General features: G+C 41.7%; 1 pseudogene; it reads left to right on the top strand.

Annotated features, from left to right (window-relative positions):
• Positions 1-4,028: 4,028 nt before the first annotated feature.
• LOC122919863 lies at positions 4,029-6,915 on the top strand (annotated as a pseudogene).
• The last annotated feature ends 2,281 nt before the right edge of the window (positions 6,916-9,196 follow it).

Below are 9,196 nucleotides of genomic sequence, written 5' to 3'. Positions count from 1 at the left end.
CGGTAATAATCTCCTCTATAAAAATACCCCATGACCTAACCCCCCAGATTAACACGGTCAAGGAAAAAAAAAAAAAAAAGGTGCGAAAAAAGTTGTTTTTTTGTCACCTTACATAACAAAAAGTTTAATAGCAAGCGATCAAAAAGTCATATAGCCCCCAAAATAGTGCCAATAAAACCGTCCGCTCGTCCCGCAAAAAATGAGCCCCCACATAAGATAATCGGATAAGAAAAAAAAAAAAATGACACTTAGACTTTAGAGATACAAAATTATTTTTTTTGTATCAAAAAGGATAATATAGTCTAAAACCCAAATAAATGTAAAAAAAGTAGACTTATTAGGTATCGCCACGTCCGTAAGAATCTCCTCTATAAAAATACCCCATGATCCAACCCCCCCAGATTAACACGGTCCAAAAAAAAAAAAAAAAAGTGCAAAAAAAGATTTTTTTTGTCACCAAACATAACAAAAAATGTAATAGCAAGCGATCAAAAAGTCATATAGCCCCCAAAATAGTGCCAGAAAAACCGTCCGCTCGTCCCGCAAAAAATGAGCCCCCACATAAGATAATCAGATAAAAATAAATTAAAAAAAATGACACCTAGACTTTAGAGATACCAAAAAAATGTTTGGGTATCAAAAAGGATAATATAGTCAAAAACCTAAATAATTATAAAAAAAAGGTAGACTTATTAGGTATCGCCGCGTCCGTAAGAATCTCCTCTATAAAAATATCCCATGACCTAACCCCCCAGATTAACACGGTTAAAAAAAAAAATGAAAACGGTGCCAAAAACTAAATTTTTGGCACTTTTTCATTTCAATCCGTTTTTTCCGGTAACAAAACAAGGGTTAACAACCAAACAAAAGTTAATATTTATTACCCTGATACTGCAGTTTACAGAAATGCCATATTTGTGGTCGTAAACTGCTGTATCAGTAAAAGGGAGGCCGCAAAAGGAAAGGACCGACATGGTTTCTGGAAGGCCGATTTTGATGGCCTTTTTTATTGACACCATGTCCCTTTTGAAGCCCCCCTGATGCCCCCCTAGAGTAAAAACTTCCTAAAAGTGACCCCATCTAAGAAACTACACCCCTCAAGGTATTCAAAACTGATTATACAAACTTTATTAACCCTTTAGGTGTTCCTCAACAGTTAATGGCAAATGGAGATGAAATTTCAGAATCTCAATTTTTGGTAACCTTGCCTCACAAAAATGTAATATAGAGCAACCAAAAATCATATGTACCCTAAAAATAGTCCCCCAAATAATGCCACCTTATCCCATAGTTTCCAAAATGGGGTCACTTTTAGGGAGTTTCTACTCCAGGGGTGCATCAGGGGGGTTGAAACAGGACACGGTGTAAATAAACCGGTCCATAAAAATCAGCCCTCCAAAAACCAAACGGCGCACCTTTACACTCTACGCCCCGCTGTGTGGCCGTACAGTAGTTTACGGCCACATATTGGGTGTTTCTGTAAACGGCAGAGTCAGGGCAATAAAGATACAGTCTTGTTTGGCTGTTAACCCTTGCTTTGTTAGTGGAAAAAATGGGTTAAAATGGAAAATTAGACAAAAAATCTAATTCTCAAATTTCATCCCCATTTGTCAATAACTCTTGCGCAACACCTAAAGGGTTAACGACGTATGTAAAATCAGTTTTGAATACCTTGAGGGGTGTACTTTCTTAGATGGGGTCACTTTTAGGGAGTTTCTACTCCAGGGGTGCATCAGGGGGGTTGAAACAGGACACTGGTGTAAATAAACCGGTCCATAAAAATCAGCCCTCCAAAAACCATACGGCGCACCTTTCACTCTACGCCCCGCTGTGTGGCCGTACAGTAGTTTACGGCCACATATTGGGTGTTTCTGTAAACGGCAGAGTCAGAGCAATAAAGATACAGTCTTGTTTGGCTGTTAACCCTTGCTTTGTTAGTGGAAAAAATGGGTTAAAATGGAAAATTAGACAAAAAAAAATTCAAATTCTCAAATTTCATCCCCATTTGCCAATAACTCTTGCTGCAACACCTAAAGGGTTAACGACGTATGTAAAATCAGTTTTGAATACCTTGAGGGGTGTAGTTTCTTAGATGGGGTCATTTTTGGGAGGTTTCTATTATCTAAGCCTCACAATATGACTTCAAACCTGAACTGGTCCATAAAAAGTGGGATTTTGAAGATTTCTGAAAAATTTCAAAATTTGCTTCTAAACTTCTAAGCCTTGTAACATCCCCAAAAAATAAAATATCATTCCCAAAATGCTACAAACATGAAGTAGACATATGGGGAATGTAAAGTCATCACAATTTTTGGGGGTATTACTATGTATTACAGAAGTAGAGAAACAAACTTTGAAATTTGCAAATTTTTGCTAATTTTGGGGTAAATTAGGTATTATTTTGTGCAAAAAAAATAATTTTTTTGACTTCATTTTACCACTGTCATGAAGTACAATATGTGACGAAAAAACAATCTCAGAACGGCCTGGATAAGTCAAAGCGTTTTAAAGTTATCAGCACTTAAAGTGACAGTGGTCAGATTTGCAAAAAATGGCCTGGTCCTTAAGGTGAAATAAGGCTGTGTCCCTATGGGGTTAAATGTCCCAATTCACAAAAAGTTATAATTACCGTATTTTTCGCTCTATAAGACGCACCTAGGTTTTTGAGGAGGAAAATAAGAAAAAAAAATATTTTGAACCAAAAGGTGTGCTTTTGGTGGGTTTTGAACTAATTGTGGTCTGTGGATGGCACCGTTATGGGGGGGGATCATTGTGAGGGCATCTGTGGATGACACATATATAGCATCTTATCTTAGGTGTGTCATCCACAGATCCTCCCCCATAACAGTGTCCCTGTGTAGGGAATGGGGGCCGGCGTCTGTTTCTGTAATAGCAGCGGGGCCCGGTGCCTGCTTCATTCATAAAGTGGGCGGAGCAGGCGCGTGACGTAGTGAGCTACGCTACGAGCGCCCGCCCGGCCTCCTGACTGCCAAGAAGTTAGTAGTGAGTAGTACAGCGCTAGATTTAAGATGATTGGAATACTTTAACAATACCCACAAGTTAGATATGATTACCGTATACTACAGTGAGCGGGGCCCGGTGTAGTAGAATACAGTGACTGCACCGGGCCCCGCTGCCATCACAGAAACAGATGCCAGCCCCTCCTCCCTCTCGGCCTATTCACCGGACAGTCGCAGCATTCGCCCCATAAGACGCACTCCTATTTTCCCCCCACTTTTGCGAAAAATACGGTACTTCTCTACTGTAAGAATAAAGGCCAATGCATGCAGTGCGTCACGTTACCGCAAAACAAACACGTTAAGTGACCATGAAGAAGCATGCTTTTCACATGCTTCACTATATGGCACGCAACGCACAGTTAAGGAGCGGCAATACTTATACCTTCCATTGTGTTGTGTTCCGCTGTTACAGGGAACGCAACGCCCATGGTTAACCGAGCCTCTCACTGATAACTGATTAAGTAAATATGTTTTTGCAGGATTAGACACTTGTATAAGTGACGGGAAAGGATAGTCAATAGTTCAAGACTGAAGCTGTAAACCATTTAAAAAACTGCTGTCATTCAGCTTAGGCTATAAAAACGTGTAAACTCAGATTGTTAGCTTAAACTTTAAACATGACTGTGGGATTCTACTGGGGAAATCATGTTTTACAATAAATGCCCCGTCCTGGATCCTCCCACTGCCCGATCTTCAGCAGAAGATCCGCACACAAAGGAGAAGGCAGCAGCTTCCTGGCCAGTAGTTCTGTGGTAATGACATGGATGTTGCCTTTCTTTCCTTCAAGGAATGTATAAAATACATTTGCATATTAAATACAGAGCAGGGAGTTGTAGTTTTGCAACAGCTGGAGGGCCGCAGGTTGAGCATCCCTGCTCTAGATTAGGGGGGTTTGGGAGCTGAAAGATTCCCTTTAAGACCTTGAAGCAACAATACTTGTCTATTTAGTGGGAACAGTTTTTTTTCTACCCAAAAAACTAATTCAAACTTGACAGCCTATATGTTCACATGTTATACACAATCCCTAAATATTTGTCTCTGCAAATTGGTACAGGTAGGTTTCCATAATTGTGCACTGAATGGATAAAGTTAACACGTCAAGAAATCAGAAGATCACACTCTTCTGATCTTCAGCCGTATTTCTTGTCAAGTATCTACTTGCTCTTCTGGGCAATTCACTAATTATTCTCGTCACCACCGAAGATCAGAAGCTGGACTTTCCCGTGTACTTCTTCCTCGGGAACCTTTCCTTAGTCGACCTTTGTTTCAGCTCCGTAACGGCTCCGCTCATATTGGCCAATCTTCTTCGGGACAGGAAGACCATCACCTTTAAAGGATGCATGAGCCAGCTGTTCTTTCTATTCTCCACAAGCATGGAGTGCTTTGTCCTGGCCGTCATGGCTTACGACAGACTGGCTGCCATCAGCAATCCCCTTCATTACTTATACGTCATGAACAAGAAGACATGTGTTGGCCTTATTTTGTCCTCCTGGATATGTAGCTGGTTACATTTGGTTCTACCCATCTCCATTATTTCTTCCGTGAATTTCTGTGGGCCAAACATGATTCATGAGCACTTCTGTGACCTGCCTCCATTGCTTGCTTTGACTTGCTCAGATACGTCAAAGTATGACCTTGTGGTGTTTACAGGTTCTTTGGTCGCACTGGGTCCCTTTGTCTTTGTAACGGTCTATTGTAGGATCCTCAAAATCATCTAAATGCTGCATCCCCCCCTCCCTGAAGATATCAAGCTTTCTCCACTTGTTCTTCGCACTGAACCTCAGTTGCCCTTTTCTTCGGTACCATATTTTTCACTTATTTCAGTCCATCGACGGCAAATTCAGTTGAAGACGACAGGTCGGTGACCGTTATGTACTCCATCCTTACTCCTCTTCTCAACCCTTTTATCTATAGTCCAAGGAACAAGCAGGCGAAGGAGACTCTGAAGATGATTTTACTAACGCTTCACTACATAAAAGAGGTCCATAGTCGTAGTCAAGTCGTTATTACGACCATTTGCTCTCCATGTCGCAAAGTTTTAACCAACCACCAAAAAAAAAATAAAAAAAAAAAGAGAAAAAAAGCTCATCGTGAACAAAATAAAATTTATTAAAGAAATAGAAACCTTCTCGAAAGGATGAACTCAGTTACAGTTACTTAAGGCAGATCAAGAACAAACTATGCAGCCCTAAGAGTGGATGGTACCACAGTGAAGGCGGACATTTTATCTTCAAGCTAAAAATTAATAAATATGGTAAAATTTACTATGACATAACAGGAACCCAGGCAGGAATTGTCCCAGTAAGGTCAGCGATTCCGAATCACATAGGTTCTCCGACACAATTTAACTGCTACAATGGCTGCCTCCGCTACAAGCGTATGGCAGGTCCACATCAACAACGGTTAAAATACAAGCTGTTAAAATACCCATCTGGAAAAAATACTGTACCTGGGTGTGGCAATGCAAACCTTTAGGGTACTTTCACACTAGCGTTTTTTCTTTTGCGGCATAGACTTCAGTCCTAGGGGCTCAATACCGGAAAAGAACTGATCAGTTTTATCCCCATGCATTCTGAATGGAGAGCAATCTGTTCAGGATGCATCAGGATGTCTTCAGTTCAGTCTTTTTGACTGATCAGGACGGAGTTAATACCGCAGCATGCTACGGTTTATCTCCGGCCAAAAAAGCTGAACACTTGCCTAAATGCTGGCATTTTTATTTTTCATAGGAATGTATTAGTTCCGGATTAGGCATTAAAAATACCGCAATGCCGGATCTGTCCTTCCGGTCTGTGAAGACCTTTTAAAATGTGTGGGGAGGGGGGGGGAAAAAAAAAACTAGAAACGGACCAGTTAGTCCGTATGACAAACTGAGAGACGGATCCGTTCTTGCAATGCATTTGTGAGACAGGATCCGCATCTACAAATGCTGTCCGTTTGCATGCAGCTTGCCGGATCACTCTGCCGCAAGTGTGAAAGTACCCTTAGCAGGTGGCATAAAAGATCTTGAAAATGGGTAGGGCATTCACTGCATTGCGGACATGCTCCAGTGTTTTATACTATGACACCCGTGCGACAGAGTAGTTCCTCGCAGACATGGAATGATGCACAATATATATATATATATGATTACAACCAGCAGCCGAATTATAGGGCAAGCTCCATATGACTTAATGGTGTTCTGCCTTCGATCTTTGAAATAGTCTGAGACTTCAAGCTAGGAAGTGGCATTAAAAGGCCTGTGTCGGAAAGACAGACCTATTTAAAGGCACATGCACTGTTCAGAAATTTTTTGTTGTTGTATATACATATAAACTATATACAAAGGTTGAATCATATAGATTTCATTGCTTATCCAGTACTGATCCTAAATTACATCCTGTATTATACTCCAGAGCTGCACTCACTATTCTGCTGGTGCAGTCACTGTGTACATACATTACTTATCCTGTACTGATCCTGAGTTACATCCTGTATTATACTCCAGAGCTGCACTCACTATTCTGCTGGTGCAGTCACTGTGTACATTACATTACTTATCCTGTACTGATCCTGAGTTACATCCTGTATTATACTCCAGAGCTGCACTCACTATTCTGCTGGTGCAGTCACTGTGTACATACATTACTTATCCTGTACTGATCCTGAGTTACATCCTGTATTATACTCCAGAGCTGCACTCACTATTCTGCTGGTGGAGTCACTGTGTACATACATTACTTATCCCGTACTGATCCCGAGTTACATCCTGTATTATACTCCAGAGCTGCACTCACTATTCTGCTGGTTTTTAATAGCAAGATACGACAACCGTGTCAATGGAAAACCTCTTAAAAGCTTAGATGAACTCTGTCCTGCAGTGGCAAAGTTTGTGTGTCCTACATCAGAGGAATAGACTTTACCTTTTTACTAAGATCTCAGCTCTGAAGCCAGCAGAATTGTAAATGAAGCTTTGGAATATAATACAGGATGTAATTCAGGATCAGTACAGGATAAGTAATGTATGTACACAGTGACTGCACCAGCAGAATAGTGAGTGCAGCTCTGGAGTATAATACAGGATGTAACTCAGGATCAGCACAGAATAAGTAATGTATGTACACAGTGACTGCACCAGCAGAATAGTGAGTGCAGCTCTGGAGTATAATACAGGATGTAACTCAGGATCAGTACAGGATAAATAATGTAATGTACACAGTGACTCCACCAGCAGAATAGTGAGTGCAGCTCTGGAGTATAATACAGGATGTAACTCAGGATCAGTACAGGATAAGTAATGTATGTACACAGTGACGCCACCAGCAGAATAGCGAGTGCAGCTCTGGAGTATAATACAGGATGTAACTCAGGATCAGTACAGGATAAGTAATGTATGTACACAGTGACTCCACCAGCAGAATAGCGAGTGCAGCTCTGGAGTATAATACAGGATGTAACTCGGATAAGAAATGCAATATTTGTACAGTGACAGCTTTTTATAGTGAAGACGTTCTAGCAGAGGTGAGCTAGTGGAGATATTAGCGCTGCCAACTAAACAGTCCCCAACATACAGACTGGAATATAGTGTATATGGTCAACCCTGAGCTCCTCAGTAGCTTACCTCTATTAGGGATCCTAAATCTGCCTAATTTAAAGGGATCTGCTATAATGCCAGATGGCTATTAGGTGATTAGAAAACAATGGGAGAGGACCACGTCTTACAAGACATAGGCCCAGGTCCACAGCTCTACTCATATCTAACACGTCAGCGTGGCGCACAAACCAGACAGCTCTGCACAATATAACAAATATAAAGATATTTATCCTTTATTTAAAAAGCAGCAACTTTTTTTAATTTTTTCGACAAGAGTTACAGCGAAGAGAGGATCGTCATCTACTGTCAGCAAAAAGGAAAAGCAGTCTGTCCCTGGACGAGGCAGAAAGGAAGACTAGTCGGACAGGTCTTGGTTAAAAGATCATGACATTTGACTTTCGAGACCGTAATAAAATAAAAACAACTCTGCAAAAATAACCTGACATTGATTCGAGAAGAACTTCAACTATAATATCTGCGGGCCAGCCTCAGTTACGTCCAGTGTAGAAAAAGAAATCCGTGACCAAATGGCTGTTCACCTAAAATGTCTAATCGCGTAGTCTCTAAAAATCGAAGAACAGGTCACATCATGAAAAAAAAAAAAAGATTCTATAGGCCCAGATTTTTTTTAAGACCCCCCCCCGCGATCATCTCAATGGAAAAGCTACTAATAATATCGATAAAATTATTCCATGGAAACAAATGCAGAGACCCTTCCGTTTCATGTCGCCGCCCGCCAGACCCTCATAAACACGATGTGTCGGAAAACACTAAAAATGGAGAGTGCCTTTAAAAGGAGTAGTCCAGGATTAGAAACACATGGCTGCCTTGAGCCCCACCTGTCTACGGGTACCAGAAAAACACACACTGGCAGGGTGGCACTGTTTTTAGAAGAAAGCAGACTTTTTTTTTAATCCTGGACAATCCCTTAAAAAAAAAAAAAAAAAAAGCTGATGCAAGGAGATCACCACAGCTCCAGTTTCAACCGTCTACCCACTCACGACATTACATGTAGGTCATACGTGGGAATGACTGCCCATGTACTGCCTAGTTGCGTCAGGTCGGTGAGGATAGGAGCCACTAATCACACATATCCCTTATCTACAGGACAGGGGATAAGTGATCGCTGGGAATCGGACGGCTGGGACTACCAGTGATCCCGAGAAGAGCCCGTGAACTGTCCCATGAGAACGGAGCGGTATAGTGCGCCAGTGCGTCCTCTTCACCACTCACTCCTATGGGACTGCCAAGTACAGCACTCGCCATAGAACTGAATGGAGTGAAGGATGCAGTCAGGGGGGTTATCCGGCACTTCCAGACCCCCGTTCTCGTGATCCCAGTGGTCAGACCGTCCACCGATCAGATGCTTATCCCCTGTCCTGTGGATAGGGGATAAGGGTTATTAGTAACAGCCTCTTTAAAATGGCAGCGGGATCGCCCAAACACTTAATGTCCACAGGGAACCCGATGACTCCCCTCATTGGCAGATGACAGGGGAGACAAAAATCACGCAGCTGGAGGATTTAAACATGAACAGTGCTTTTGTTCTTGGGCAGATAAGCTAGAGGTGTCTAGTAGTTGCAATGTCCCTGTTCAGGCCAAG

The sequence above is a fragment of the Bufo gargarizans genome, chromosome 9 (genome assembly GCF_014858855.1).
Source record: "Bufo gargarizans isolate SCDJY-AF-19 chromosome 9, ASM1485885v1, whole genome shotgun sequence".
In the NCBI taxonomy this organism is placed as follows: Eukaryota; Metazoa; Chordata; class Amphibia; order Anura; family Bufonidae; genus Bufo; species Bufo gargarizans.
This window is presented reverse-complemented; position numbering and strand designations above follow the sequence as displayed.